This window comes from Bos taurus, chromosome 18 (assembly GCF_002263795.3).
Source record: "Bos taurus isolate L1 Dominette 01449 registration number 42190680 breed Hereford chromosome 18, ARS-UCD2.0, whole genome shotgun sequence".
NCBI classification, from domain to species: Eukaryota; Metazoa; Chordata; class Mammalia; order Artiodactyla; family Bovidae; genus Bos; species Bos taurus.
The window spans coordinates 58,489,260-58,503,166 of NC_037345.1; the positions used below are offsets into that span (position 1 = coordinate 58,489,260).

At 45.3% G+C, this 13,907-nt stretch overlaps 1 protein-coding gene across 1 annotated transcript in view; it reads left to right on the plus strand.

The window, feature by feature from the left end:
* Window positions 1-12,218: 12,218 nt before the first annotated feature.
* The window catches only part of LOC506495 (zinc finger protein 160), a 32,962-nt gene continuing 31,273 nt past the window's right edge, over window positions 12,219-13,907 (plus strand). Inside the window, exon 1 of the mRNA XM_015458304.3 lies at window positions 12,219-12,285. The gene's annotated coding sequence lies outside the window, so the exon portion shown is untranslated. The remainder of the gene's footprint in view (window positions 12,286-13,907) is intronic.

A 13,907-nucleotide genomic window follows, 5' to 3' on the forward strand; every position in this document is an offset into this window, starting at 1 on the left:
TGTGGAAAATTCTGAAAGAGATGGGAATACCAGACCACCTGACCTGCCTCTTGAGAAATTTGTATGCAGGTCAGGAAGTAACAGTTAGATCTGGACATGGAACAACAGACTGGTTCCAAATAGAAAAAGGAGTACGTCAAGACTGTATATTGTCACCCTGTGTATTTAACTTATACGCAGAGTACATCATGAGAAACTCTGGGCTGGAGGAATCACAAGCTGGACTCAAGATTGCTGGGAGAAGTATCAAGAACCTCAGATATGCAGATGACACCACCCTTATGGCAGAAAGTGAAGAAGAACTAAAAAGTCTCTTGGTGAAGGTGGAGAGTGAAAAAGTTGGCTTAAAACTCAACATTCAGAAAACGGAGATCATGGCATATGGTCCCATCACTTCATTGGAAATAGATGGGGAAAGAGTGGAACCAGTGTCAGACTTTATTTTTGGGGGCTCCAAAATCACTGCAGATGGTGACTGCAGCCATGAAATTAAAAGACGCTTACTCCTTGGAAGAAAAGTTATGACCAACTTAGATAGCGTATTGAAAAGCCGAGACATTACTTCGCCAACTAAGGTCCGTCTAGTCAAGGCTATGGTTTTTCCAGTAGTCATGTATGGATGTGAGAGTTGGACTGTGAAGAAAGCTGAGGGCGGAAGAATTGATGCTTTTGCAGAGTGGTGTTGGAGAAGACTCTTGAGACTCCCTTGGAGTGCAAGGAGATCCATCCAGTCCATTCTGAAGGAGATCAGCCCTGGGATTTCTTTGGAAGGAATGATGCTAAAGCTGAAACTCCAGTACTTTGGCCACCTCGTGCGAAGAGTTGACTCATTGGAAAAGACTCTGATGCTGGGAGGGATTGGGGGCAGGAGGAGAAGGGGAAGACAGAGGATGAGATGGCTGGATGGCATCACTGACCCGATGGATGTGAATCTGAGTGAACTCTGGGAGTTGGTGATGGACAGGGAGGCCTGGCGTGCTGCGATTCATTGGGTCGCAAAGAGTCGGACACGACTGAGCGACTGAACTGAACTGAACTGAGTGTAAACGTGTGCTGCGCGCTTAGCCTTCCAACCAGCCCTCGCCACGCCCATCTTCAGGGTCCCTCTGGTTCTGCGAAAGTAATATCCCAATACCCTTCCTCCGCCCCAAATAAACCCAGAGGCCGCGGTTGCAGGTCGAGTATTCGAAATCGCTCTGAGGCTTGTCCTTGCCGTTTGCTTTTCGGCTTTCGGCCCCAGAGACACCGCCTTTCGGGATATTTTCCTGCTTAAAACTTAACCGTTAGTACCTATGCCCGTGGCACGCCCACCTCCACCGCCTCACCCTTTAGGCCCCTGGAGGCCGCGTCGACAGCCCCGCTCCCGGAGAAGCCGCGTCCTCTCTCCCGTCCTGCGATTCTGGAGAGCCCGCCCGGCCCGAGACCCCCCCCTCGCTCCCAGCCTCTCTGCCCTCGCGTCTCCTCAGGCCGATCGTTCGGCCCCGCAGGCCTCCCTTCCTGATCAGTCCCTTTTCCTCACCCCTGGGCTGGACGTGTGACAGCCAGTGTTTTTCCGTCTCGAGTCCGGCTGGTTGGAAAATGTGCTCTTTTGATAGGTGGGCATTTCATTTACTCATCATTTCTGTAGATACGTAGGCGAGGGGGATCCGAAGAAGCAGTGACTGAGAGTGAAAGGCAAACTCAGAAGTGGAAAACAATGAGAAGCGACGGGGTCGCCCAGGATGGCTGAGGCAATTGCAAAGGGATGGTAAAATGAAATAGAGTTAGCCCTTAAAGTAGCGGGTGGGTGAAAGAATAACGGACAAAGGCATGGGATCTCCAGGAGTTGGAGACAAGGAGACAGGGGCCCTGCGTCTGCGGTAGGAGGGCTGACAGGGGTGATCCTAGGAGAGAAACAGGGATAGATATTGACTAGAAGAGAAGAGAAGGAAGTAAGCCTAGACACCTGGAGTGCCCCAGAGTGGGAGTGTAACAGGGAGAGAAGGGGTGTGACAAGAAGGCAGAGAGGGAGCAGAGTTGGAGAAAGAGACAGATGTGTAGATATTTAGGACAATTAGAAGGGTGGGGGTGGGGAGAAGAGCAGCAAGAGGAGAACAAGTTGCAGAGCGGAGCAGGACAGGTGTGAGGGAAGAAATAGGAGGGCAGAAACAGCATCCCACCTGAGGCAGTGAACACCAAAGAACTGTTCCACATAGTGAGGTCTTCCTGTTTTTGTGGTTGTGGCAAACGAAGGGGGGATGTTGATTCTAAGCCTTAAGCAGCCTGTTTTCCACTTGCAAGATCAACTTCTAAAAACTTACATTGTCTGAGGAAGAAGCTGGGAAGAGGAGGAAAAAAGGAAAGAAAACAGGAATGGCTCTTTCTCAGGTAAAATCATATTCTCAGTTGATTCTCAGTCTGTCCTTCCTGAAATCCCTTCTTTGGACTTACTAGTCATGTCTGACTCTGAAGTATCCTTCCTGACACCTGTACATGCACACTCACCAGGGAACTTCCCTCAGGGCCTGTCGTCTCCACTTGGATCCCATCTCCCCATGACCCAGTGGCCTGGACCTTGTGTGGAGGGCACCATCCTGGACAGGGCTTCTCACCTACAGGCTTGAGAAGGGGTATCAGTGCTGTTGGGCGGCAGGGATTGTCTCGGATCTTTCTGGATGTGCAGTCTGCTCTCTGTCAATCAGGATTAAGAAGCTGTGGGTGGAAGTCAGGTACTAACATGCAGAGTACCTGGTAAAATCTGGAAGTAGACCTAAAAAGAGAAATTTGTTCTAACGTAATTGAAGCTAACTGAGTGAGTCACTGACTTCAAAATCTTGATTGGAAATGGGATGGCAAAGTTCAGAATCAGGTATCAGTGATAGAGGATGTGCTATTCCATCATCTGTTTGAAACTGTGACATGAATCTAAATCTCTGAAAGCTGGAAATTCACTTTCATTGCCTTCATTCTTCAGATTTTGTCTTTTCACGGTGTTCATTTTGTGGTTTGGCACAGAGATGCTTTTACTTTTGATGCAGGTGAGGTTTCCTCTTCATTGTTTAACTCATAGATTCACCATTTATTATGGCAACTGTCTTTTTTCCACTGGGTTTTCTTAACATCCTTGTCATTAGATTTTAAATATATGCAAATGGTTGTTTCTGAGCATTCTCTTCTGTTCCCTTGGTGTATAAATCTGTGTTTATGCCAATACTACACCATCTGGATTATATTGTGATATGGCTTGAAATTTTAAAAAGGGTGGCCTTCATCTTGCATCTTTGTACTTATTGAAGAGTATTTTTGCAGTTTGTGGTCCCATTGAGAATCTTTATGACTTCTGGCAAGTTTTTTCTATTTCTGCAAACACTTCTATTGTAAGTTTCATAATGAATTCATTAAATCTGTGGAGCACTTTGAGTAATTTGGAAATATAGAGTACTGAGATTTCCAGCCCATGACTACTAGATTTATTTATTTTGGATTTCTTTTAGAAATGGTTAAGTAGTTTTCAGTGTATATGTTTCACCTCCTTGGTGAATTATTCCTAAATATTTCATCCATTTTTAATACAGTAGTAAATAAAATTGTTATGTGATTTTCTTTTAACATTGTTCATTGTGTATAGAAATGCAGCTGATTTGCACGTTGACTTTTGTATCCTGCAAGTTTGCTAAAGCTGCTATTTGATGTGGCAGGGGTTTTTTGTGTCTGTGTGGGATCTACAGTTTATACATAAAAGACCTTGTCCTCTAGGGAAGAAGATAACTTTCTAATTTTTCACTTTGGGAAGCTTTGATTTCTTTTTCTTGTCTAATTGCTCTGGTTAGGGGTTTTTAGTCCTTTGTTGAACAGTGATGCAGAGTACGCATCCTTGCCTTCTTCCCGATCTCAGAGGGAAAAGTTTTCAGTCTTTCACCATTGAAAACAATGTTAGGTGTGCTCTTTTCATACATCATATATTTTAGTTTGAGATACTTGTTTTGGAAACAAAACATATCCCCCAAATGGACGGGAATGTATCAAAAGTGTAAACAGAGATGAGATCTCAGGGCAGAGAGGAAAGCACAACATTAATAGTGGTTGGAAACCTCTTGTAATGTACATAGAGATGATAGCTTACAGTGAACAATGTCAGATTCATGATCTCCAAAGAAGTAGATATAGCTTTGGGACCACAGACCAGGCTTGATCACTCAAGAGCTTTGGTGTAGCAGAGTTTTATTAAAGTATGAAATGGGACAGAGAAAGCTTCTGACATAAACATCAGAAGGGGGATGGAGAATGCCCCCCACACCCCTCGCTAGTCTTAGCAAGGGAGCTATATACTTTCTCAATTAGTTATTACAGTAAGTCAAAAGAATGTCTCAAGGTTGTAAAGGTCTTAAGAGACCCATGCCCAGAATTTACATTTCAAGATGACAGGATTAATCAGAAGGTTCTCAAGAAGGAGAAACCTGTCCTCAAGCAGGATTCATTGTTGTTATATTATCTTCAGTTCAGTTCAGTCGCTCAGTCGAGTCCTACTCTTTGCGACCCCATGAATTGCAGCACACCAGGCCTCCCTGTCCATCACCAACTCCTGGAGTTCACTCAAACTCATGTCCATCGAGTTGGTGATGCCATCCAGCCATCTCATCCTCTGTCGTCCCCTTCTCCTCCTGCCCCCAATCCCTCCCATCATCAGAGTCTTTTCCAGTGAGTCAACTTGAAAGATTGTTGTTGAATCAGGCAAAGACACTGGGATTCTTAGCCCCCAGAGGAGAATTCAATCCGGGGCCAGAGACGAGGCTTGATCGCTCAGAGCTTTTGTGTAATAAAGTTTTATTAAAGTATAAAGGAGATAGAGAAAGCTTCTGACATAGGCATCAGAAGGGGGCAGAAAGAGTACCCCCCTCTTAGTCTTCAGCTGGATGTTATATATCACTAGCAGTCTGTTAATGAAAGAAAGGAATGTCTTAAAATTCAGAATGGCACCAGGCCCCTCACTCATAAGATGTATTTCGGGATAATCTTGGCAGCAAATGGTTTATCCTGGGCCATCAAATGATTAACTTGAATCTTGAAGAAGGGCAGACCACCATACAAATAGTTTTGTTTACATAGATTAGGGGAACAATATCTGAGTATAACATACTGGTATGTCAAGTAGGTTCTGAGCCAAGAGGCTGAAGGGACTTGAAGACAGAGTTTGGGGTAAAAGCATAGTCCATTAACATAACTTAAAACAAACATTTCCATAAGAAAAAGGCATTGGTTATCTCTAGGTTTGAGAATAGTTAACTTCAGGTGAAACCAGGTGTCATTATGGCAACACAGTATTTTAAGAGAAACCTCCTTTTAAATTTGTTTAGAGAAGGAAAAAATATCACTAGTTTGTTTCCTCCTGCCGCTTAAGAGAGAGAAAAATGTCTGACACTTGCAGGCTATTTCCTCCGTTTGGAGACCCCTGGCCTACCTGCCTGTTACCCTCTTATTGCCCCCTTTTCTTTTAGGAGAATTATGTTGCCTAGGGAAAAGGGGCATCTTTTTTGTTCCATAACTGCTTCGGAGCTGACAAGGGGCATTGTCCCTAAATTGGTGAGGCAACATATTCTCCTAATCCTCATATTGAGGATATCTGATCCAGGGGCCCCAAGTAGTAGTTGGAGGAAGCTGTAGCAGTAGCAGGAGTTTGAGCAACCATTTGTAACTTAAAAGCTTTTATGTGGCTAGAAACAAATCTAGTTACACAGTTACAGATGTAAGGCAACATAGTCATTAAAACAAGTTAAAACCAAAATTTAAATTCACATTATGTATATAGTTAAAGTGAAATGTGTTGCACTAGTTCATTTTAGGGTTGGTAGATGTCATCAGATGAAGAAGAGGTATCGCATGTGATTATTGTTGAAGGTATTTAGAGACTTGGAGAAAGTCTTTTGTTTTAAGTGGAGATGTCCACCATGGGAAACCTCCCACTGATGAAGAGGGGAGTGTTCTACAGACCCAGCAGTTAGACCGATTGTGGAATGCAGGGTAGGAGTGAGCCCAGAAGAAGGCATTGTCTTGAGGATCAAACGGTACACTCAGGATTTCTGGAGTCAGCAGAAGTAGGCTCACCTAGGTTATCAGGCCCATCTGAAAAGTACAAAGTCAGAGTACAGAAAGTAAAGATATAAACAGATGTCACTTAGTTTTGGTCATGGTATCACCTCTTAACTTGAGTGTGATGTACCCACGAATCAATTTCTGGCACTTTGACAGCTGTGGGAGAAGAAAGAATAACCTGGTAAGGGCCTTCCCAGAGGGGCTCGAGGGATGGGCCTCCAGATCCCAATGTTTTTATGAGGACCTCAGTTTTTGGCTCAAATAGAGGCTTGTTTGACTTAGAGGTGGGGTCAGGAGTTGTCTCCCAGAGTTCTGTTAATGCCTGTTGAAAAGCTGAGAGCTGAATTACATAACTAGTTAATTCCAAGGCTTTAGGGTCTATAACAATGTCTGTGCGTAAGAAAGGCCTTTCATAAATATATTTAAAGGGGGACAGTCCCTCTTTTTTAGGGACAGTTCGAGCCCTCATTAAAGCTATGGGTAGGACTTTAATCCAATTGTCCTGCGTCTCTTGGGTTAATTTGCGCAGATGTCTTTTGATAATGTCATTAGCTTTTTCAACCTTTCCTGAGGATTGGGGTCTCCAGGAACAGTGTAAGTGATATTTTATTCCTGGAGCTTTAGATACCCCCTGAGTTACAGCAGCTTTAAAGGCAGAGCCATTGTCACTCTGAAGGCTCCGTGGCAGCCCAGACCTGGGGATAATTTTATGGATTAAAATCTTTATAACCTCCTTAGCCTGTTCACTATGACAGGGAAAAGCCTCAATCCATCCAGTAAAAGTATCTACCCAAACTTGTAAGCAAGAATATCTATTAGCTTTTGGCATATGAGTAAAATCAATTTCGCGGTCCTCTCCACTTCGTTGTAATCCAGATTTTGCTAGCTTTTTAGTCTTTGGGTTATTTTTCTGACAAACCTCACACCTTTTGATAATATTTTTTAAAGTTTTCATTACATTTTAACCTTCACACAAACGAGAAGCCATTTGGTAAGTACTCTCTGCACCCAAATGAAAGCTCTGATGTAAGCCCTTAAGAATTTTTCCACTGAGCGTTTTCAGGAATTATTAATTGTCCATCTTCGGACTGTAACCATCCTTTATCAGTAATCTTTGTTCCTCGTTTCTCATATCTTACTAATTTTTCCTCAGTATATTGTGGTTTTTCCTGTTCCACAGGACCTGTCCAAATCAAAGGCGTCTGCAGTGAAGGGGTTTCATAAAGTGTCGCTCTTCTGGCTTGGCAGTCAGTCAGCTGATTACCTTCGGCTACTTCCATCCCTGCTGTCCCCTTTGCAATGTTTAACAGCTACTTCTTTAGGACAATATATAGCAGTTAAAAGTCTTTCGACCTCTCTGAAATGTTTAATAGGTTCTCCTGTTGCTGTTTTAAACTGTCTTTCTTTCCATATTGCAGCATGAACATGTAAAGTCAAATAAGCATACTTAGAATCAGTGTAGATATTTACCCACTGCCCTTTGCTTAACTCTAGAGCTCTGGTCAGAGCCACAAGCTCCACTAACTGAGCACTGGTTTCCTAGGGGAGAGATTTTGTTTCTGAAACCTATTCAGCAGTCACCAAGGCGTAACCTGCTTTACGCTTTCCATCCCGGACAAAAGAACTGCCATCTGTAAATATTTCCATGTCAGGATTGTCTAATGGGGCATCCATTAGATCTTCCCGAGCTGCATAGTTTAAAGTTGGGAATTGGAAACAATCGTGATCAGGTGTTGCATTTTCCTTCTCAGGAAGGAAAGTGGCAGGATCACAAACTTTAAGCTTAGTTATGGGTCCTTCTAACAAGAGTGACTGATATTTAAGAAGCCTACTGTCTGTCATCCAAATATTAACCTTAGTATTTAAGATTCCACTCACATCATGGGAAGTCAGTACAATAAGGTTTTGTCCATTAATTATTTTTAAAGCTTCAGGTGTTAATAAAGCCGCTGCCCCAATTACTCTTAGGCAGTGGGGCCACCCACGTGAACTTACATCTAATTTTCTGCTTAGATAAGCAATAGGTTGCTGGTGAGGCCCTCAGGGTTGTGTCAAAACTCCCAAGGCCATACTTTTTCTTTCAGTGACAAACAAATTAAATTGTGACCCTGTGGGCAAGCTCAGAGCTGGAGCTTGCAAGAGAGCAGTCTGAAGAACCTTAAAAGCCTTTTGAGTTTCTGGAGACCAAACCAGTTTGTCAGTTTGGGCCTGCTGAGTTTTAGCTATAAGTTTATGTAAAGGCTGGGCAAGTTCTCCATAACCCAGAATCCAAATATGACAGTAACCTGTGATTCCCCAAAATCCTCTCAATTGTCTTAAAGTCATGGGTAGGGGATGATTTAGTATAGGTTTAATTCTCTCAGGGCCTATGGCCCTAGTCCCTTCTGATATGATTAGGCCCAGATATCTAACAGATAGTTGACAAAGCTGAGCCTTTTCTCTTGATGCCTTGTAACCGCAGCCTGCCAGAAAGTTTAAGAAATCTTCTGAGGCTCGCGAACAAGCTTCCTCTGTCTCAGCACAGAGGGAAATATAATCTACATATTGTAACACCACCGCTTCAGAGCTATTGAAGTTTTGTAGATCCCGTGACAAACTTTGTCCAAATAAGTGGGGACTGTCACGAAATCCCTGGGGCAAAACTGTCCAGGTTAACTGAGAAGCTGGCTGTGTAGGGTCTTCAAAAGCAAATAGAAATTGACTTTCTTCTGCCAAAGGCACTGAATAGAAGGCATCTTTTAAATCAACTACTGAGAAATATTTGGCTCATTCAGGAATTTCAGACAATAGAGTATAAGGATTAGGCACCAAGGGGTGTAAAGGAACTACAACCTCATTTATTATTCGTAAATCTTGAACTAGTCTCCATTTACCATTTGATTTCTTTATACCCAAAATAGGAGTGTTGTAAGGACTGTTACAGAGAACTAATAGTCCGTGCTCCTTTAAATTTTTGATGATGGGTTTTAACCCTTCCTTAACCTCAGGTTTTTCAGTGGATACTGCTTCTTATGTGGAAATAAGTGCGGTTCTTTGAGCTTGACAACTACAGGAATAGCATTTTGTGCTCGACCCACAGATTTTCCATCAGCCCATACTCTAGGATTTATATTTTGTTCAACTAAAGGGAGAGAAAGGGAGGGCTCCATAATCAGGAAAACAGAGGCATGGACCTTGTTTAGTATATCCCTCCCCAAAAGGGGTGAGGGAGATTCTGGCACGATCAGAAACTCGTGTGAAAATAGAATCCCAGTTGCAAAATAAAGAATAACTGAAATAACACCTTTTGGCTCGTCCAGACAGTCCCATTTTGTAAGCAGATAGGGAAAAAAGTGGGCCAGGGGCTTCAGTAAGCACAGAGTAAGTTGCCGCAGTATCTAAAAGGAAATCGACGGATCGGCCCCCCACAATTATTAATACCCGGAGTTCCTCAGGTGTAATTAGGACGGGAGCTTGTGTGGGGACCCCCAGGCACCTTCAGTCTGGATTGTCTTGAGAGTCCGGCCCCGGAGACCTAGGCTTCTGAGGGCAGTCTCTCTTCCAGTGTGGTCCTTTGTAGACCGGACATGGAGCCGGGGTGGCTTAGATGCCTGAGGCGGCTTACATGCCTGAGGGCAATCCCGCTTGAGGTGCCCCTCCTTTCCACAGTAATAGCAAGCCCATCCCTTTTTACCTGGGCATTTTTTTCAGGCTGTTTAAGAACGATTTTCATAGCCATGGTGAAGGCTTCCGCCTTTTCCTTTGTCTTTTTTTGCCTTTCTTTCTTTCCCTGATATTCCCTACCATAATAGACTGTCTGAGCCAGTTGTAACAGAGTATCTAAAGACTGATTTGGTCTATACGCCCATTTTAATAGCTTACGGCGGATATCTGGAGCCAACTGAGTGAGAAAGCTATCTTTTAAGATCACTTTTTCCTAGTTCCTTACAGAACCAGTCTAATTGTAAAACAGTATTATACTTAAGAGACCTTCCAACTGGCCACCGTTCGCCGTCCTCCAATGGATACCGTGGCCATGCAGTATCACATAGGAAGACCAGGTGTGTCTTCTTTAAGCCCTGGGGATCAAATCTATCCCAGTTTTTCAGGATACAGTTCAAAGGAGTGAGGCTGGAATTGTTAGCTCCCGTCTGTAAGAGAGAAAAAAAGCAACCAGCGCCATTTTTTCTACTGGAGGCGTCCCTCCGTGCGCTAGATGGGGGTGTAGACAGACTTTACACCAAAAGCTTTTCCTTCCTGGTCGGATTTAGTCTGTCCCTTACCGACGTAGGCGCTGTCCGCGTCCCTCCCGGTTCTACAACCGAGATGGGGTGGGGATGTACCAGGGGTAGACCTGATAGCATCCCTACTTGACGTCCAGCTCTTCACCTTTAACCTTGCTTGCCTCTGATGTCACCAGGGGTGAATCAGAGTAACCTTCCGGAATGTCTCCCAAGCTAAGACCTGAGTGCCTGTGCACGACCTTGAGCATATTCCTGACCACAATAAGACTGATACGAACATGAAGTTGAGATGTTCTTACCAAGCATCACCACACCAATATAAGAGCCTCCATCTGGTCCACTAAGAGCCAGCGTTACCAAAGGGAAAAAAAACCATTGCAGTCCCAATCTGAGTAACCTTTAACCTTAGAGATGTTCTTGGAGCTAGAGCTCCATCTAGCTTCCGAACTTTTGATTCCTAGCGAGGCTAGGCGCTTTCTTGACTACCAATCTAAGTTTGGGACCTAAGCCACAGTACACAGTAACAGTATAGATCACCAGTCCCTTGAAAGTCTATGATCTGATAGATTAGGTTAGTACTTCTAATTCCCAAGGAGTTATGAAACGGTCAAAGAGACGGAAAAGTTTGACCGAGAAGGGAGAGTTCGGTCCACACGCGTTGTCCATTTCTGGTCAGTTTCTGAACATTGGGTGCCTCTTGGCATTGGCAGGTCGGTATAAACCCCCGACAGGTTTCTGCCATAAGCCGTATGAGATCACCGTGGAACCGCAGAGTAGGGCTCCTCACTTGCTTCGCGCAGGGCATGTCATTCATTCACACAAGCACACCATAGCGTTAGTAAAGCACACCAGAAAACGTGTTCGCTAAGAGAACAAAGAACTAGAGCTCCAAGCGTCCTTACCTTGTCCTGAAGGATCCCGGACGAGCCCCCAAGATGAAAGGTTATTGTTGAATCACGCAAAGACACCGAGATTCTTGGCCCCCAGAGGAGAAGAATTCAATCCGGGGCCAGAGATGAGGCTTGATCGCTCAGAGCTTTTGTGTAATAAAGTTTTATTAAAGTATAAAGGAGATAGAGAAAGCTTCTGATATAGGCATCAGAAGTGGGCAGAAAGAGTAACCCCCTGCTAGTCTTCAGCTGGATGTTATATATCACTAGCAGTCTGTTAATGAAAGAAAGGAATGTCTTAAAATTCAGAATGGCACCAGGCCCCTCCCACGTAAGATGTATTTTGGGATAATCTTGGCAGCAAATGGTTTATCCTGGGCCATAAAATAATTAACTTGAATCTTGAAGAAGGGCAGACCACCATACAAATAGTTTTATTTACATAGATTAGGGGAACAATACCTGAGTAAAACATACTGGTTTGTCAAGTAGGTTCTGAGCCAAGAGGCAGAACCGACTAGAAGACAGAGTTTGGGGGTAAATGCATAGCACATTAGCATAGCTTAAGACAAACATTTCCATAAGAAAAAGGCATTGGTTATCACTAGGTTTGAGAATAGTTCACTTCAGGTGAAACCAGGTGTCATTATGGCCACACAGTATTTTAAGAGAAACCTCCTTTTAAATTTGTATAGAGAAGGAAAAAATATCACTAGTTTGTTTCCTCCTGCTGCTTAAGAGAGAGAAAAATGTCTGACACTTGCAGGCTATTTCCTCCCTTTGGAGACCCCTGGCCTTCCTGCCTGTTACCCTCTCAAACTCTTTGCACGTGGTGGCCAAAGTATTGGAGTTTCAGCCTCAGCTGAAGCTTGAAGTTTTACTTGAGCTGTGTTACAGAAGGTAACTTAGTGCTGTCAAGGTAACAGGCCCCGCCCCCTTCGCGGCCCGCTCCTCCCACGAACTCTGCGCGCAGCCGGTGCTCGTCCCCGCCCCCGATCGGAAGCCTCAGCTCAGCTCTAATACCAAAACCCCTTTCACACAGAGCCGGAAGTTGGAGAGCGCGGACCCGAGGTCCCCGAGCTGCGCCTAAGCTTCCTTCTAGAGTAAGTTTGAAGAGCACGCCACCCCTCAAATCCACACCTCCGACCCCGCTCACTCGTCCTCATGGTGTGGGAATTGCCAGCGACCTGAAAACCGTGGCACCCGGTGCTCAGCACCGAAAAAACGCTGCCGCTGCCGTTGGCGGCCCAGTTATCTTTTCGTTTGGTTTTTAAGTGTTGCTGAGGCGGTTTCGGCTCTCGGTCCGCGTAGGCACCGCCTCTGGCGACATTTTCCGGCTTAAAACCCCTTTTTACCTCTGGCCTCGCCAAGTAAAGCCCTCTCTCGCGAGTTGGAGTCGCGCCCGCCGCGTCGTCTTCTCGACCGCTAGAGGCAGAGCCCAGAGAGGCCGCGCCGTCTCCCCGGTCCCGGGATTCCGGAGAGTCCGTCTCGCTCCTGAGCCCCGTCCCTCCCAGCCCGTCTGTCCTCGCGTCTCCTGAGGCCGGTCCTTCTGCCCCGCAGCAGCCCCCTTTCCTGTCAGCCCGTCCCCTCACCCCGCGTAGGGTAGGTGACCTGGTCCAGCCTTGTGACCGCCAGTGCTGTTCCATGCCCAATTCATCTCGGTCGGAAAAGGTGATCTTCCGGTCCGGGGGCGTCTCGTTCTGTGGCCCACTCAGTAAATTCAGGAGGCAGGAGGATCAGGAGAAGCAGAGTCAGAAGGACTGAGAGAAATAACTGCAACTGAGGAGAAAAGCATCAGGGAGAACCAATAAGAAAACTGAGAATGGCTGAGGGATTTGCAAAGGGATAGGCAAGTCAAAGAGGTTAAGCCTTGAAAATAGCCAAGTGAGTAAAATAGAGAAGTATTAATAAATTAGAAAGCCAGATCTCCAGGGATTGGAAAACAGCGTAGGGAGAACTGCCCTGTATCAGTGATGAGAGCGGGGAGGCGAAGGGCGATGAGGACATCAGAGGTGGAGAGTCCCTAACTGGGTTTTGGCCGGGTTTGAGTCCAGGCCTCTTGGGTTACAGTCCGGGGTTGTGTTTTCACCCGGATGGAGTCCCGCCACAAGGGTTCACGTCTCAATCCGAGGTGGCCGGTTTTATGGTGCTGGCAGAGAAAGAGGTAAGAAGCAGAGGAAGAAAGGGGCTGGAAGGAAGCATAGCCACATGGCCTGCCAGAGAGTGGGGAGGAAGGGAGAGTCACAGCGAGAGAAGGGGAGTAATCTGGAGCGCAGAGAGGGAGCCGAAATGGGAGAAGAAAGAGGCAGACATAGGTATGGATTTTTGAAAGACTCAGGAAGGTTGGAGAGAGAGAGCATTTCTAGGGGGAACGAATTGCAGCAGCCTGGGACAGGACACGTGTGAGGGAGGAAATAGGACAGGAACAGCAGGAGAGCAGAGGGGGAGAAAAAGAAACCTAGATGAAACAGGTAGATAGGTGAACAGAGGGGTAAGCTCGATCCAGGTGTGGCCAGTTGTTTGGATACAGATGATTTTTTTAGTTATACAGAGGAGGCTGAGAATTTCAAAACTCCTGTCTATAAGGCTTGTGTCTTTTTTTTTTTTATTACTTGTGGCAGAAGATAACTTTCATTTGCAAACCCTGTTGAGCCTGGGGCAGTGGCTTGATTCACTGAGTTGTGAGTGACCCCCTTCCCTTGTCCTATCATAAGATAGAGGTCAG